The 17,578-nt window shown below is 35.7% G+C and overlaps 1 long non-coding RNA gene across 8 annotated transcripts in view; it reads left to right on the top strand.

Annotated features, from left to right (window-relative positions):
• Nucleotides 1-17,578, top strand: part of LOC108511142 (uncharacterized) — a 57,994-nt gene extending 40,416 nt beyond the window's left edge. For 3 of the 8 annotated variants that reach the window (XR_015975101.2, XR_015975105.2, XR_015975103.2), the window contains one exon: nt 1-17,578. This exon is cut by the window's left edge. This is a non-coding gene — a long non-coding RNA (uncharacterized LOC108511142). The other 5 variants (XR_015975108.2, XR_015975107.2, XR_015975106.2 and 2 more) reach the window with 5 other exon arrangements.

Here is a 17,578-nt window from a genome sequence, read left to right as displayed (position 1 = left end):
TTCCTTCCAAAATTTTTGATGATGCCCTTTCTTCTAATGTATAATGGTATTGCTCGTGGTTTGAAGTTGAAGATGTGAAACATATAGATTTTTATGTTGTTTGTTTGTAATGCTTTGCATGAATGAGTAGAGTTACGGTCATTGTGCTGATATAGTTGAAAGCACCACACATTCACAAAATTTGTATGGTTTGATGTGCTTATATGAATTAAACATATATTTATAAATTGAAAATATGCATTGGTTATTATAGAACTAATCAATATTTAATGTGTCGATAAATTTTTTTAGTAATCTTTACATTTTTCTAATCTATTGAGAAATACAAGCTTCATCGGATTTTCATTCATGTTGAGGATGGTATTTCATGGTGGAACATGCATGATGTATGAGGTTTCTACTAGATTTTGGTGCTTCAAACCCATGAGCTTCAATGCATAGGGTCATATTAGAACCTGTACCTAATTAAAACTTATTCAACCCTAACTTAGATGGTTGCATTTAACCATTCGAGCCAATAGGGTATGGCTCAATGACCTTCTCAACTCACCAATTATGTGGTCCATCGGAAAACTGGAAAAGAAAATAATTATAATGCCCTAGTTGTGTCTTCTAATCTCTTATCTTTTGGCTTGTCACCCTAATCACCATCAACATCTTTTTCCCTTGAGCCATCCTCTAAACATGGTGGTGGTCACATGTCTCATCATCACTAGATAGACAAGAAGAGTGATCGATGCTTGATTAGCAGTTGAAGGATTAGCAATGAGATGAGCAATGGAGGAGGTCAAGAGCTCTTTGATTCTCCTCCATATGAAGCACTTGGTTGTAGGCCAACCATGGTCAAATTGCTAACTTGTGCCTTAAGCACCAAAATGGCTCAGTATTTAGGGTGGGATTTAAAACATTGGTCATAATATGTAAACCTAGAGTTAAAAGGCATAAAAAATTAGAAAAAATATCGATGACCCGTTTAAAAGACTCACAAGTTAACAAACATATGTGCATAATATACCTAATTTTTTTCTTAATAAAGATTTCAAAATGATTTGGTTTGTTTGTATCAAATAAAGTTTCCTTCATAAGCTTGTTTAGTATCTTGAGTGTCACTAGAATCCTATTCCTTATTTGGTGCCTTAGGTCAATTTAGCCGATGCAAGCACTCATGATTATGATAAATCAATTATATAAGACAACAATTAAAAAGAATGTCGCAAAGAGTTTGTATGATGAGAGTCATGTAAATAAATTTTAATCATACCTATATGAGTGAATCCTTGATAGGTCAAGGATAGCAATCTCATGCATACACCTATCCCACATTGGTTAATGACCCATGCCAATCACATGCCAATAATATAGGCACATGTATACCTGGATACTGGGTGAATAGGATACGTATCACATTATATCAATACATATTGGCTACATATCGCTAGTTACATTTTTTTCTATTGCTTATTTGTATCAAGGCATATAAAGTGATAGTGCCACACTGGTTGGCCATATATACAGTATCTATCCTTCATATTTGAATCTTCATATGCCTATAATTGATATATAACCAAGTTCCATTAGCACATCATGCCCCATGCAATACATGAAGTCATGCCGATTTTTAATAATAGGTCATTTCCCTAATGTCCATTGAGTGACAACACCAGCATAGGCTTAATGCTTCAAATGCATCTTGCTAACTATCATCAGTTCTTAATATTAAAAAACTTATATACTCAAATAGTTCACATTCAATCTTGTCAATTTACAAACTATAATAAAATTTGCAAAAGTATTTAGAGAGCGTGCTACAAGGTGTTAATTACTATTTGTAGGGCCAAGGACACTATAAAGTAAGTATTTATATAATTTATACTTCTTTATACAAATAAATTCCGAAAACATTTGTTCTTGGTATCAATATACCATGAATAAAATTAATTGTATGTTTTGGTACCTAACCTTTTTTACCATTATATGCAATAAGATACTTGTATTCTATTACTAATTTTTTGTTTCTTAGGGATTGTAAGTGCTAGTGATTGTGATTAAGTGTTTAAAATCTCAATGTAGATGGCCTAAGCAAAAGCAAATTTCATTGGAATGTCTGTAGCGTGTGGGTAAATTGCATTTCTATGCTCTTTATATTAAGAGAATGCATGCTTTTTATCAGTATTTTGAGTATTATTCTTCATTGGATTTGTTTGTACATTTTATAAGGTTTCATGCTTGCACAAGTTATATTTGGCTTGTCTATCCTTTCTATTTGAGCAAAAAAATGTGGTTTATCCATCAATTCATTTCATGAGATCATGAAATGAGCACATGTAAGAACGATTAAACAATTTTTTCTTGTCCTATCTTACTTCTAAGTAAGGTAAGGAAATAGCTCATCACTAACTTACAAGGGTTATTTGGTATTTGGGCTTTAGGAAAACAAGATTTGGGGAACAAGAATCCATAGGGTTTTCTTAATTCAATACTTGATAAGAAGCCATGTTTTGAAAGCCTAACCACATCCCCTAATCATGTATTGCTTTCTTAAGGACAAACTGGATTTCCATATGATTCTTCTTCCTTCACATGCCCCATTATACTCTTTGTTGTACATCTGTCCCCTCTACCTCCTTTCATCTTTGTCCATTTACCCTTTTTTCTCCTGCCTCCTCTTTTGTCTTTTCATCCGCCTTGCCCTTTTCTCTAGATATGCTCTTCTTCCTTCACTCATCAACTCCTTTTCTTCCCCAGTCAACCACTTATTATCTACCTTTTCCATCTAGCCATGAGCCCCATCTCTTGGTAATAAATAACAAGCTTTACAATCAATATTTCTCAAATCCACTTTGTGAGCCAAACACAATTAAAAATGACACTTGTGTGCAGATTTTATTCAATCGGACTAGTGAAACGTTACAAGGAATTCTCAAGGCTATCATATTTATCATCATCTATGATGTGTCCTTCATTTGTCATTAGTGTTTTGGATATACTCACAATTAGGTAATGAGAAATTGACTTGCATCAATACAAGACAACTAAGTCTTTTTCAAGTAATTTACTTCCTGTGGTTTGGACCGATTAGTATGTTACTAAATTTTAGTTGAATCAGCTTTAAATTATTGATGCTTTTTTAATTGGCCAATGAGAAAGACTTATATAGAATTGAAACTCCTATGGCTAAAGTTCGAATGTGGATTTTGGACTCTATGTGCCATTGTTTTAACTCCTTTCTGGTAAAGTCTTAAATGGACTATATTCATTGTTTCAGATTTTAAGGCTCCACCTCTTATTTTCTGTTTGATTGCTGCGATTACAGCATTAACAATTAAGATGGATATTCATCCTTCTTTTATTTTTTTAATCTTCAAGTATTTTTTGTTATGAACAATAACTGGTAGCTTGGTTGGCATCTATCCCCTATGAGCTTGTCCGTTGGAGGTGGCCTTGGGTTCAAATCCCAAGTGTTGCTCAAAAAATAATGCATCTAGTGTTAGTGGAAAGATATTTTGTAAGAGGAACTAAGTTGATGGAAGTTTTTTCTGCCATTGCACTTCTTTCAAAGCAAGAGAGATGAAACCATTAACCATATGTTTAGATCAACCCATTATTTTTGTGTTTATGTAAATGAGCACTCCACCTCCTAAAAATCAAATCAACATTGTAACAGAAGTTCAGTTTCCTATCTCACTAATAAATGGGGCATGGCTTTCCTTACCATGACAACTAACACATATTTTCATTGCTTTCGAAATCTCACAGCATATTTGACCTTATGCCCAAAAAACAAGCAATTGGTAGTTGATTTCTCGTAAGATCATTTTCGAGGACTGTGGATTTTCAAGGTCAGCAATTTTATGATTTTATTTATTCCACTTATATTGATAGAATGTGCTTGGAGTTAGAGGGTTTCTATTATCTAGTATCCAATTTTTTGAACTTATCATCAATCAGCCCAAGAAATCATAAAAGTTGATCTATGGAGATAGTTTGTAGGTAGCCTTGTTTGAGGTATTCAACTTCTATTGATACCTTATTTGAGGTATTCAACTTCTATTGATAGAAGATGCTTTCGCTTAGAGGCTATCTATAATCTAAAATCTATTTTTTTGAACTCCTCATCAGTACTAGAAATCATAAAATTTGATATATGGAAATATTTTGTAGCATTTTCACTGAATATGCAGGGTTCAATATAGATATGTTCTAGCTTGAAAATTGCATGATCATATCAAGTTATAAGTATTGAAATTGACTACTTCTGTATAGAAGTGATATGAACCTTGGTCTATTTTACATATTAGTTTCTTTCACCTAATTTGGTGGAGGAACCTATTCAAGGGTTTGATCCCTTTTTTACTTTACTATGTGATAATGAATGAAAATATTTTTGCTCTAGGTACAAACTGTTTTTATGGCTGCACTTCTTATTTCAAACAACCTTTATTGTTGATGGATTAACTATTAGATCTTACGCTACAAGTAAAATGGGCTATCCCGAAATTTTTATATGCCGATACTAGGTAGAAGCGTCGGTAATTTTGGCTCCAGCGCCGAAATGTACCGACTATTTTAAATAACGTCGGCGGTCATGATATTATTACGATGCAAGATAGCGTCGTTGGAGGCCAAATGAAAAAGAGTGTGATTAGACGATGCCTAAAAGCGTCGTCGAAATCCAAATACCCCCAATGATGCTTTCTCTAAAGCGTCGGAGTCCAAATGAACTCCCCCCTCCTCGACGCTTTGTCTAAAGCGTCGTCGGAGTCCAAATGAACCACCCGCCTCCACGACGCTTTCTCTAAAGCGTCATTGAAGGCCCATTTTTTTCCACACCCACCAACATAAATCCCCCCCTCCTGATCCCTAACCCCTTCCGATCCCTAGAGCGAAGAGAGATGGAGAACTTGTGGCGGCGACAAGCTTCTTCACGGTGAAGGAGCAAGAAGACCCACCTCGAGATGGACCTCGTGGCGACAAGCTTCTTCCGCTGCAGGAACTGAGGGCCATGGGTCCTGATGACGAAGCATGGAGAGCCATCCATCTAGGTGGCAGCGCCGGCAGGGCTAGGGCAAGGAGGGAGCCGAGAGGCCGTGGATCGGGATCTTGAGGACAGATCGGGGACATCGGGCGCTATTCTTGGAGTCCCGAAGCCGGGAGAGGGCTCTCGAACTCAGGTACCAGTGGAGTCGCTCCTTGATCTGGATGACGAGGCCTTGGCGTTGGGGCCCCGAAGCCTTCGGTTCATCCTGCCCACCGCCCTCCGCGAGATCCCTCCCTACATCGTCCGGTTCGATGCTTTATCTCATTTCAATTCAAGATCTTTCTCTTCTCCCTTTCTCTTTTCTTTGTTAATTCAAATTTGTTTCTTTCCTTTGGATTTTACGTTTTGGTTTTTAGATTGCTGAGTGTGGATCTTGGACAAGAGCGGGAAGCCCCTAGTGTTCATCGATTTCCACCGGAAGGGCCCAAACCCTAGGCCTCTCCCACCATTTGTTGTTCAGGTGTGTAGTATCTTTTTATCTTGTGATTAATTTGATGTTTATTCTTATAATTTCTCCAATAGGTTGAAGGAAATGGAGAGCATGGATAGTGATTCGAAATAGAGGCCTCCTCCCCCACGTCTTCCTCTTCTTCTTCCTCACCTCCGGACGATCAGAGACCACCCCAGGAAGCCATCCTCAAGGCTTCTAGGGTTAGGGTTTTTAAATATATATTTTTAAAAAAATAATAATTATGGCGTCGGCCTATTTTCGGTTTTCGCCGATGCTAGTTAGCGTCGGCGGACTCCAAACTAGACCGATGCTTATAAGCATCAAAAGCATCGACACAAAAACTTTCCACTCCTCTCTATTCGACGCTTTTGTGACGCTTTTCAAAGCGTCAGTGCCAAAATTACCGATGTTTATAAGTATCATCACAGGCTCCAGAAAGCATCGGAAAAAGCTGTTTCTTTTGTCGTGTTATGATGGTTGTCAACTGAATGGATCAGAAATTGTCAAACCTTGTCCTATTCTTCTTCAATGATTTTCATATTAAATCTTGGCCGAGGGATTTTCATGCTGAATGTTCTATTGATTGTTCTTCAATTATTGGATATATATTCGTGGGATTCCAATTCGGTGTGGGGTACAAAACAACCATCCTTATCATCATCAATAGCATTTCTTTTCTTTGAGGCATTGGAGCATCTATGCATGATCTACATTTATCACCATGTTGAAACATTGTCATGTCATTGGAGCTTCTATCCATGATTTGCATTTATCACCATGATGTTGAATAGCTAACTCAGATTGCGCATTACAACATTAACGAGGATTGTTGTTAAGGTTCCACTTTTAGATAATCCTATTTTAAATTACATTGTTGAATGACTTAGAAGATTGGAAATTGATCAAGTTTGGGACCAATAAGTCATACTCTCTAATTTAGTAGTATCTTATGACTTTTGGGTTCATGAGCTTAAATTATGACATATAAGATAGATCTCTTGCTAGCTATCTTATAGGTTTGATTAAGGTTTGGAAAACCAATCCCATACCAAGCCTTGTACCATATCTCTTGTGTTGTACCGCACTTTGTACCAGCGAGCAATGAGTTGATATGAGGTGTACTAGGGGTAACATACCGATACGTAATGTGCATGCCCTCATATTGGTTGACGTCAAATTATCAATCAATCATAAAATTTACACTATTTTCACAGAGCCTTTTCGACTGGGACAATATTGATGATCATGACACTGAATGCAGCAAAATGAAAGGAAATATAAAACTCTTAGAATTCATTCATAATTATTGAATCTAAGACAAATTACAATATTCAAGCCATTCTCTAGAGCCTTATAGGAAATCATTTTGTTCTAGTCCATTTGTCTATGGAATAAAACTCTTAAAATATTTTTTTAAAATGGTTTTTTATTACAATATGAAACATAACATCATTGCCTTTAATCGAAGAACATTAACAGAAAAATGAGAAATATATCCATTGAGCACGTGCTCGCTTAATCATCCTAAAAGAAAAAGAAAATTCTGCTTGCTTTTCAGTGTATCATTTAATTGGTGAAATGATTTTTGTGGTGCAAAGCAAGGATTGCGAAACCATTACCAGGTACCGTACCGGTCGGTGCCTAGTCCAGTTTGGTACCAGTTCGAACGAGACGGAACCGTCTGGTTTCGTTCAGTTATGTCTAGTATCGGCCAGTTCCGGCTGGTGTTACTATGATTTCGGCCCTGTAGGAGCCGAAACCATTTTTCATAAACAAACTAACCCGGTCGGAGACTCAATCAGCTCAGCTGGCCTCAACTTTATCTCTCTCATCTTTATCGATCCGCCACTCCCCTCCCTCCGACCCTTCCCATTACCCCCTACTGGTGGTAATCGGATCATATATGAGTTAGGTCAAAAAATCCCAAACCTAAATCTAACTTGTTTATTAAATAAATCTGGATTTGAAACCTGAACATGCCATATTTAATAAACAGGTAACCTAACCAGAGCTACTTAACTTGTTTGACAAAAAGGTAACCTGCTTAACCTATTGACCTAATAACCTGTTTAATAAATAGGTAACATGCTTAACCCGATTTGACCTGATTATTAAATAGGTTAAATGAGTCATGGGGATGGAACCTAAACCCAATCTGATTATTGAATAGTTTAAACGAGTCGACCTATTTATGACCCAAACCTATTTAGCCTAAACCCAAAACTACTCATAACAGGTCAAACATCGGTTAGGTTGATGAGTCAGATCACATTTTGCTACCTTTACCCCCTGCCTCTCTCCTATACTTGTAGGATACTCCTTCGGAGCCTTTCTTATAGGAATGTCGAACTAAGCCCTTGCCCTATGTGGATCAATCCCACATGTAGGGATGGAACTAGGTCAAGTTTTAATAGAGCGCAATTCTGGCTTAGATGAATATTCTAGGCTTCGACCTTGGTGTAATTCTAAATTTTTTTTGGCGGAATTAGGTTCGAGCCTGAATGTGACTTCTATCAGTAGCCTAAACAGGCTTGACCTAAATCAAACCTGAGTGAGCTTGACTTGACCCTAGTACATTGAGAATTAGGGATGGCGATACATTAGGATAGGGAATCGGGAGGAGGACGGTTGGAACTAGGAGTTGGGAGAGAGGGGGAACCGCGGGCACTTAGGGATGAGCACAAGGAGGGACATAATGAAGGGGGAGAGAGACAGGGGAAGAGCAAAGCAATTGTGGGCAAAGGGGGGTGGGTAGAGAAGAACGTAGGGAGCGTAGGGCTGGGGCAATAGGGTGGGAAACTAGAGAGAGAGAGGCAGAAAGGAGCATTAAAACATGCATGGAGAGAAATTAAGATAGATGGAGGACTAAAAGGAGAGTGGGATAGGGAGGAATGTTAGGCCCTGAGTTATAAGTCTCAGGTTGAGCTCCGAGTTAGTTATTGTAGCGAGCTCATGCAGGGCTAGAGTTACTTAAGGCTCTCCAACCGAAGCCTGAACATGAGCACAGTTTCTCTCAATCCAAGCCCAAAACATGACCTTTAGACTAGTTCGGACTAGAGGGCCTTGAGCTGGCCTAAAAAAGAAGGTGACTTGGAAGCAATGAAGTAGGAGAGAGAAAGAGAGGATGCTAGGGTCACGAGGACTGATCTCCACGGGAAGAAAAATATTCTCTAGAGATATTTTTTCTTCCAACAAGGATGGGGACCTGCAACTTTCCTGCACTCATCCACCCTTCTCACACTCTCTCCCTTTTTTCTGCCTCTCTAGCTATCCAACCAAACATTTGTCTGATCCGACAAGATTCTTCCAAATAGTTACCAAGTGGTATTTTAATCCTAGACTTAAACGTAGTGGAGATTTATGATGTTAAGGCCAAGCCGGAAGGGTTCGATTAGGATTTCGCATACCCAAGATTCTGCCCGACTTGAATAAGGTCTAAAATTTCAATCCAAGTATTGTCCATTTCCATTTGGGTCAAAGTGGATTGTTTTTAAGGTTACCAAGATCCTGCTGACTTGAATAAGCTCTAAAATTTCAATCCAAGTATTCTCCATTTCCATTTGGGTCAAAGTGGATTGTTTTTAAGGTTATTTTTCCATTGGATATTTTAGATCAAACTGGACCTTGAATGATCAAAATACAAGTAATAAGAAATATTCTGATTCGATATACAAACAGAAACGAAAGTTCAAATGTATCTGCATAAAAGTTTGAAGCTGATTTCTCAAATTCAAATAGGATTGTGAAAAAATACAGTTCAATACTTTTGAGTTGATTCATGTATCGGTTGCGATATTTGGTATTCTGTATCTAATCTGGTTCATGTTTCATCGGTTGTGACATTTGGTAGTCTGTATCCAATCATATTCGAAATGAATCATAGTTTTCAACCCAAGTTATTGGGTTCAGATCTAAATGGGTTATGTTTGGGTCAATCTGGAACCGAAAGTGGATGAATTCAATCAATTTGCAGCCCTAGTTGTCATGGACAAAACCATTTAGACACATTCGTATACTTGTATGTGAAAATGTGTGCTTGTGTACGTGTTCGTATATTATGCATAGTAATATGGTCTGAAGTGTCAGCCCTTGATGGTTCATGCCTGGCCAGTTGATATCCGAAATTGGGTGGCAGAATTCCTATGAGCCTTTTTTTAATTTTTTTCAATAAATAAGTTTGTTTAGTTTTTTTTTTTTATTGTTGTTTCTGGACAACATCAAATGTGTTGGCGTAGGATGACAAATATCCATAAGACATCTATAACAAGGTCAGCAAACTCATCTTTGGTTTTATTTTCATCCAAGGCCATCTAGTTTTGGTTTTGGAAATTTTGGTTTGAATTTGAAAGATTCTGTCAAGAAAAAAAAAAAGAAAAGTTATGAAATGTTTGGCACTGTTGGACATATGGTTCAATGGCTTTTTGGCTTGAAAGCCTGAAATTTAAAATATTAACGTTGTGTAGAAAAGCCATGGACATGCTAAATAATTATATAATGCATCATCTTAAACCATGGTATAAGGTGTGATAGCAATGTAATTATCTGTCACAAAATATATGAATATCAGCAAGCAAAATATGGATGCACAGAATTGCAGAAGACTGTGAAGTTGTTATGACAATTATCATCTTATCTGGTATCCACTACCAATGAATGAATTGTATCTATACACAAATAGACACTTCTTTCTACTTTTCGTATAATTTCTTAAGTTCTATTCCCAAGTGCTTTCAATGTTCTTAATAGTTGCAAAATCTTTAAAAAGTACTTATGTGATAAATCTGTGTTTAGTGATAGGTGTGGTATCACTCTTTGATGATTAGTTGTTTGAGGATTGATTAAATATTCTGTTTCTTGCCCATATATGAAACTTTGAATAATATTTTAGATATGCAGAAATCACAGTTTTGACATCTTTTCTCCGATTCTGTATTAGTACTAATAATTACCATAACTATAACCATTCAGCGTTATACCAACTATCTGTGGGACAACTTTTCAGATTTCTTTTGATATTATCAGTTTCTTGCAGCTTAAAAAGTATTATTTTTGTCTTACTCTGTCAACTTATGAAATTTTATGAGGATATTTGAGTGCTTGTTTGCTTATACAAGCAGTGCTTGTTGAATACTTTATAGGACCTCAGAGTTGTGAAAAATTACTACGATGACCAATTTATTACTCGACAAATTGCCTGAACTCACTACTGATTACCCAAGTATGCTTCTAGATCAAAGAACCTTGATAACATTGGATACTAATAGTATGTTTTATCCGGAACTAGCTGAAACTAGCCAAAAACTGTCACTAAGGTTCATTATGACTGAACTTGGCCAAAAAGTCCAATTTATTTCTAGTGAAACAGATTAGCTTTGGCATCCTAGACTCTAATTAGATGTGTTCAGTTGTTTCCATTCTCCGTGTCTGTCTTAAGGTATTCCAACATATATACTTGCCACAATAGTATGGATATCTGTTGATAATGTTGAAATAATTAAAATGAAAAATGATTTTATGGCAATCACATGGCTTCCTAGAGGACTTCCTCGGCTAAAGGCCGTGTTCTTCACGTCACCAAGCCTATTCAACAACTCTGAGCAGAGTTTGAGAAGGCCGGACACAAAAAATGTTCATCTATGGCAAGCTACTGTAAGGAGAGGATTGAGTGAACCCCAATTTTTCTCTTCTTTTGGCCATGGGTATCGCATATTCTTGCCTTATATTCTTCTTTATTTTGAAGAAAACAAGTGCATAGTTTTGGGTGGTTATCTTATCTTAAGAATGAGTAAAGGTAAAATTATGCTGTATCAAAGAATTCTTGTGGATGTAGTTGAGTTTTCCCCCATTACAAAGATCAATTCAGACTTTTCATCTTCTTTATTTTCCATTTCTTATATGTTTTTGCTCTTTTCCCTTTGCAGAAATACATTTTAGACCCTTCCTCAATTTGTTTATTTTCTTTGGTTTTTCGCATCAATTTGTGAATATTTCTTTCTCATGGATTCAGCCGTGCCTGTTGATTTTTAGAGGAAATCAAAAAAATTCTGTTTCTGGTTTATTTTTGAAGATTTGAAATAAAATCATATGCAACACTTGTAGATTTGATGTTCTGAAGTATGTGGAACTGCTGATAGTCTAAAATTATGTTGGAGCACTTAGAGATTGCAACTTTTAGAACTATCACGTTGATGTTGTTATGATTTAGTTATTAGATATTTCCAGTGAAGGCTTTTTCTTTTCTTTCTTTGATTTTTCAAAGTATTCAGATACTTTTAAGATTTCTTTAGTTATTTTATATGCCTTTAATGTATATCATGGAACCCTACTTTGGATCTTGACTGATAGTAAAACTTTCCTTAGGAGAAATTCTCTGGCCTAGTATTGCTTCAGACCCAAGCCATATATCAGTTCAGCATTACTGTGCACAGATATTTTAGAACAACTAGTTCAGTATTTTAATGAGCTCTTGGCACTATCAAAAAAAAAAAAGAAAAACTGAAATATAGTACCCATTGAATATAGGTATTAATGTTGATCCAACACAGGTAATTTTTGTCCCTGCAACTTCTCTTTTTCAAGGTATTTGTTACACGTGGTTAGTGTCATTCTATTGAGTAACAAGAAAGGTTATGCTAATTTTGAAATACAACATGTAGGTTATGCTTATCTGAACTTGGAGTGGTCATGCATGCTGATCTTCAGAAATACTTCGTAAAAATCTGACTTTGTGAAGCCGCTTTCAAGCAACACATTTAATTGAACAACCTGCAGTTTGCAGAAGACACACAAACCCGGAGTGCAACTATTCATATGTTTTGTAACAATAAAGGTAAATACGTGATATCAAAATAAAGATTCAAATAGAAAATATTGTAGGATGCAGACTTTTATTTTCAGATTTACAAGAAATAATGAATTGACAGAAAAGGAAAAGAAATGAACCTCGTCTAGGTTCCTAAATGCCAAGTTTTGACTTTGGAATCTAAGATTCAGGAAGAAATGGGAAGCGGCGGTATTTCTAGATCACTAAGCAATGCAGGGGGGAGAAGTAAACAGAATGGGAGAACGAAAACAAACTGCCTTCTTCTTTTGAAGAAAAAAGGGAAAAAAATAAATGCTTTTCTCCAAAACTAAGTGGGTAACTCATCCTTCCAATGTTTCAAAAATACTTGGCCTTGGCAACTTCCTATGCAGATGCAAGGCCTCAACCTATTCATGCAGCCAGCAGGCCATCTTCAGAAAGAAATTTTGAAAATTAAATAAATTCATAATAACAGTTAGAAGGTAGGAAACTAAAAGTAATATCAGAATAATTCAGTAAAAATAATGAAAAATAATGGAAGGGGAGGTGAGGGGGTGGAGGGCTACATAACCATGGCATGGTATTTTGCTTGCCACTTGGGAACCTTCCTATACAGTTATAAGGCCAAAGCCTAATCTGTCTGCAAGCAGGCTATGGGCATATCGAGCCACTAATGTGGCCATCTCAGAAGCATGGATATTTAATAATACATTCGATATCTGTATCTAATTCATATTGGATACCGATACTTGTTGGATCTTTGATGTATGTCTGATACTTCTGGATACAATCAATTTGAGTTTGTAATGTTGATGGTATAGTATGGATTAGGGTCTGTGGATTTCCATGATGATTAAGTGATGAGTTTGTAGAAGTGATGCTATCATATTAAGCATTGTCTATGTTATTTTGATAGCAGTATGCATTATGGATGTCTTTTCAGACATAGATATACATATGCACACACACACATGAACGTAGATTTAAAATTCTTCTATATTAATTGTCCTATCCTAACTATATCCTATCCTACACTTTCAAGATTTGCTTTCTTGATGTATCTATATGGTGTCGTATCCATTTCTTCTATCTGTGTCTATATTTCATGGGTGGCCATGTAGACCACCATTCTAAAGTAGCACATCCGTCAACATGAGTATTGCAAGAATATGGTTTGTTTGTATGAATTTTACTTGATTTATTGAATATTGAGAGGCCTTTACTTGTGGAGACCTGGAAGCTATATATGCGTTGCCTGTGTGAAATTTACTTGATTTATTGAATGCTGAGAGGCCTTTGCTTGTACGGACATGGAAGCCATATATGCATTGTTTTTGCAGTGTGACATTGAACTTGTTGAATCTGCCCATAAATATTGAATATGTACATTATTTAATATTTCACTTGGCTTATTGTAATGGAGTTGTAATTGGCATTCAAAGTAAAAATAAACAAAGAAATTTCACATAAGTATTAGAAGTACACAGACAGACATATAGTTTGATATTGAATTGAGCAATGCATTATAATGTCACGGAGTTAATGCATTATAATGTATTATTTTCAAATGGTTAAGATAATTATTTTCAATAAAATCTATTCGTTTATGGTTTCTCACATCCCTGTGCCTATACTCATTTATAGATATACTTGCGCAAGCCAAAATATTACTGCAGAAGTGCACACAATAATCATTATATTTGGTTTTTGTGGGTTGCACAAGTTGAGAAAATTTGTTATATTTCAATATATTGTATTTTGTTAAAGTTAGTAGGATAACATACATCTTGATGGAGCTGGCTTCAGTATCACGGCAGAAGGATGATGAGGGCAGTATTTAAAAAAGCTTCTTGTTGGGGTTTGGTGATGACATGGTAGCATGTACTGCTGTTTGTTTAATGCAAAAGTTGTCCAGGATCTGTATAAAAGTTCATATATTGTTGTCACCTAGCTTGACCACTTCTTGGTATAATATCATGGCTGAAAATTTAAAGGTTTTTTCAATGAATATCAAAAGTCAATCTTTAGGTTACTTGGAAATATCAAAGAAAGCAGGATATGAAGGGGCTTTCTTGTCCCCAATGCTTGTGTTTCCAAACTGTCGTTAAATCTAAAGCAAGAGCAGAATTTAGAAGAATATTGGTTGGCTAGGTCATTTGTTGTACCAATCCATGTGGTTTATTTTTCAAATCTAAATGACATGCTCAGAATTGTTAATGATGAAATCTTGTTTGACTTTCGTTTTGCAAAACGTGATTTACTATTCATTTTGAGGTGGAGATATAAGCATACTTCGATCATGATTATAACTTAGTTTATTAGTTTATTTAGATTTAAAATATTTATTTTCTTTTGTATCATTGTTGTTTTGATATAGGATGCTTTTATTACCTTACAAACCAAAAGCAAAACTACACACAAGTCCATCGATCATGTAGAACATTTTGTAGTTAGTTTTATTAATATTGTTGCTCTGATCCAGTCAGTGCTTCCATTCCAACCCTTTCGGGTACTGGGAAACCGAAATGAAATACAAGATCTCCTAGCATAATGACATTGAATGAGCATGATACTTTTCAGTCACAATGCTGGAAGTGGTAGAAAACTTATTAAATCATATAAAGTGGCTGTGACCTAACAGCTAGATTAATTTTCAGAAAGATGGCCACTTCTACATGCTGAGACCCTGATTCTACCCAAAGATCTAGAGATCTGCATTTGTGGGCTTCTTCAGTACTATATAGCTTCATCTTCATATGCTTGAAATTGTCAGCAATGCAACGAGTGCCTGTTGCTGAACAAATTCTGAATGTCTTCAACCTTATCAAGGCCTTTTATGAATAAAATGTGGCTCCATGAGAAATCCAAAACCCTTAGACATTTGGCAACCTTTCCATTTTCTTCAACATTGAAACCTTCAAAATAATTTTGCCTGTTGTGGCAAAATATCCATTGTATTATGAAAGCACCAACTAACTTGGATAATTGTTATGGTGAGTGGCTGCTATGATGCTTGTATGTTTACACGCAACAAATTCCATACTGCATTGATGTTCCTCTAGATATCTTATATGCATTCATCAAAATGGTAGTATTTGTATTCAGTCACATGACAAGCTGTATTGGACTATTATAACTCATTTTATTTTATGATAACTCACGCAAGACTAATGAGCATATTTGTAAATAAAATTCAAGAAAACGTTATTCAATGTCACGCAAGTATATGATAAGCTCCTGCATGGCTGCATCACAATATCAGCATGCAAATATCAAACGTTACATTTTTGCACACTGTATCATGTGATACTAACTTTCATGTGGCATGTAAAAAAAAAAGTGCTTTTCTACTTCTTGTCTGGAAACCAAGATTCTTCCTGCATCTATTCTATTTGTATTAAATCTGCAGCAAATAGGTTCTATAAAATCATGTGAACAACTTTCCATCAGTACGCTCCCTTGGACAAGGTACGTTTTGGTTATGGTTTGTGTAGAACCTATTGTTGGGATCCCTTCTGACTATTCCATTGTGGTTCTCTCAATATTTGTCCTGGAAGGATGAGCCTGCTTCATCAACATTCAATGGAACTAGCATATTCACTTAACTTAGGGACTAAACTTGTCTTCTCATTTATTATTTATAAGTAAATATTAGATGTTCTCTAAATGTTACATACATGTCTGTGTTTTTCTTGCAGTAAGTACTGGTAACCAGATGGAAATGGTGGGAAAACATTGTCCGTTCGAATTAAAGTATTCTTGGACCTAGTTTTGTTATGGCAAAGTCAGTTGGGTTGATTTACATTAATCTGTTGGAATTTTAAAATCAAGTAATAACTTTAAGAAAATAAAGACTAACATGACTTTCTTCTGAATGCTTTTTAAAAAAAAAACATATGTAACTAGACATCACCGTTGCTACAGTCGTATATCTCCATGTTTACCCAACAATCCGATGTTTTGAAAAACGAAAAAATTACACTATGACAAAACTTTGAAACATGCAAAAGTAGACATCGCAATTGCAATAATTGTATTTTTCAATTTGCTTCCTTTTAGCCATATATGTAGAAAGGAAATTGCATCATCCAGAAAATTAGTTTGCAGTTCACTTTTCATTTATAACTAATCAAATTTAGGAAAATTAAGCACCCGACATAAGGGAGTTAAATGCTTGCAACAATGAAAAATTTTGTCCTGGGCTTTGATTGAAATTCATAATGCTGAGTTTTTAAACTAAGCTCAGGGTAGCAATCTGGGTAATGCCCTAGTGTTGTTGAAAAGAGCTTCTAGAAAATATAGACACAAGAAAAGAAGAGGAAACATCCCTAAAAATGGGATGCTTGCTTAAGCCAATGAACTCTGGGCATTTATCCATTAAACCTTGGGGAAGTAAAAGTTGGAAGGCATGTAAATTGCGCAAGTGTGAAGTTTTATTTTTGAAGTTACTTTTAATATTTAATTACTGCTGCATAATCTGAAAAATCTTTTTTTTTTTTTTTGAACGGTCCAAAATTACATTGTTAAAGGTATCTTCGGTTATACTCCCCCCAAATGTGGCTCTCTGGCGGGTAACTGCATTTGTATGGCAGAGTAAAGTGGAGTTGCTCCTACATCAAGTTTAATGATAATTGTCTCGAATTTCTATATAAATTTGTATGACTTTATTGGAGTTATCAAATTATTTTCTTGAAAACCCAGTTTAATGTCATATCTTTTTCTCATGAAGGAAACTTGAGAAAATTTATATGGTTTCAAGTTTATATTATACTAAATTTGGTTTCAAGTTTATAAAAATTATTGACATCCGACCAGTATTTGCTTTGCTTTTCTGCACTTCAGTACTAAAGTGAATCTTTTTCCTGTAGGTTCCAATTGCATCACACTGGTATCGGCTTCAAATCAAACAAAGAAATTTGTAGCGGACCAAAAATATATGTTAAATGCCTATTGCTGCAGTCCACTGTGTATGATTCTATTGACTGCTTCTGCTAACATTGTTTATCCTTGATGAAAAGGAGAGGGGAACATCCAATTCATCGAGGACATGAGGTTTTGAAAAAACACAGCCAGAACAGGAATAGAGGCTAGGAGATACCTTCCCCTGGATCCAAATAAAATAGATTACAGCAGTTAGGATTGTGGATTAACACTTTGTAAAAGTTTGTTTCTAATATTTTGTAAAAGTTCACGGTTCTCTAGCATCAAGGTGGTCGACCAATCTGGAGCCTTTGTAATTCTACTAATTTTTAGATATAAGAAGTCATGAATTACTTGATTCTCTCAA

Source organism: Phoenix dactylifera, chromosome 2 (assembly GCF_051530095.1).
Source record: "Phoenix dactylifera cultivar Ajwa chromosome 2, Ajwa_hap1_PhDact_Kaust_v1.1, whole genome shotgun sequence".
NCBI classification, from domain to species: domain Eukaryota; kingdom Viridiplantae; phylum Streptophyta; class Magnoliopsida; order Arecales; family Arecaceae; genus Phoenix; species Phoenix dactylifera.
This window is presented reverse-complemented; position numbering and strand designations above follow the sequence as displayed.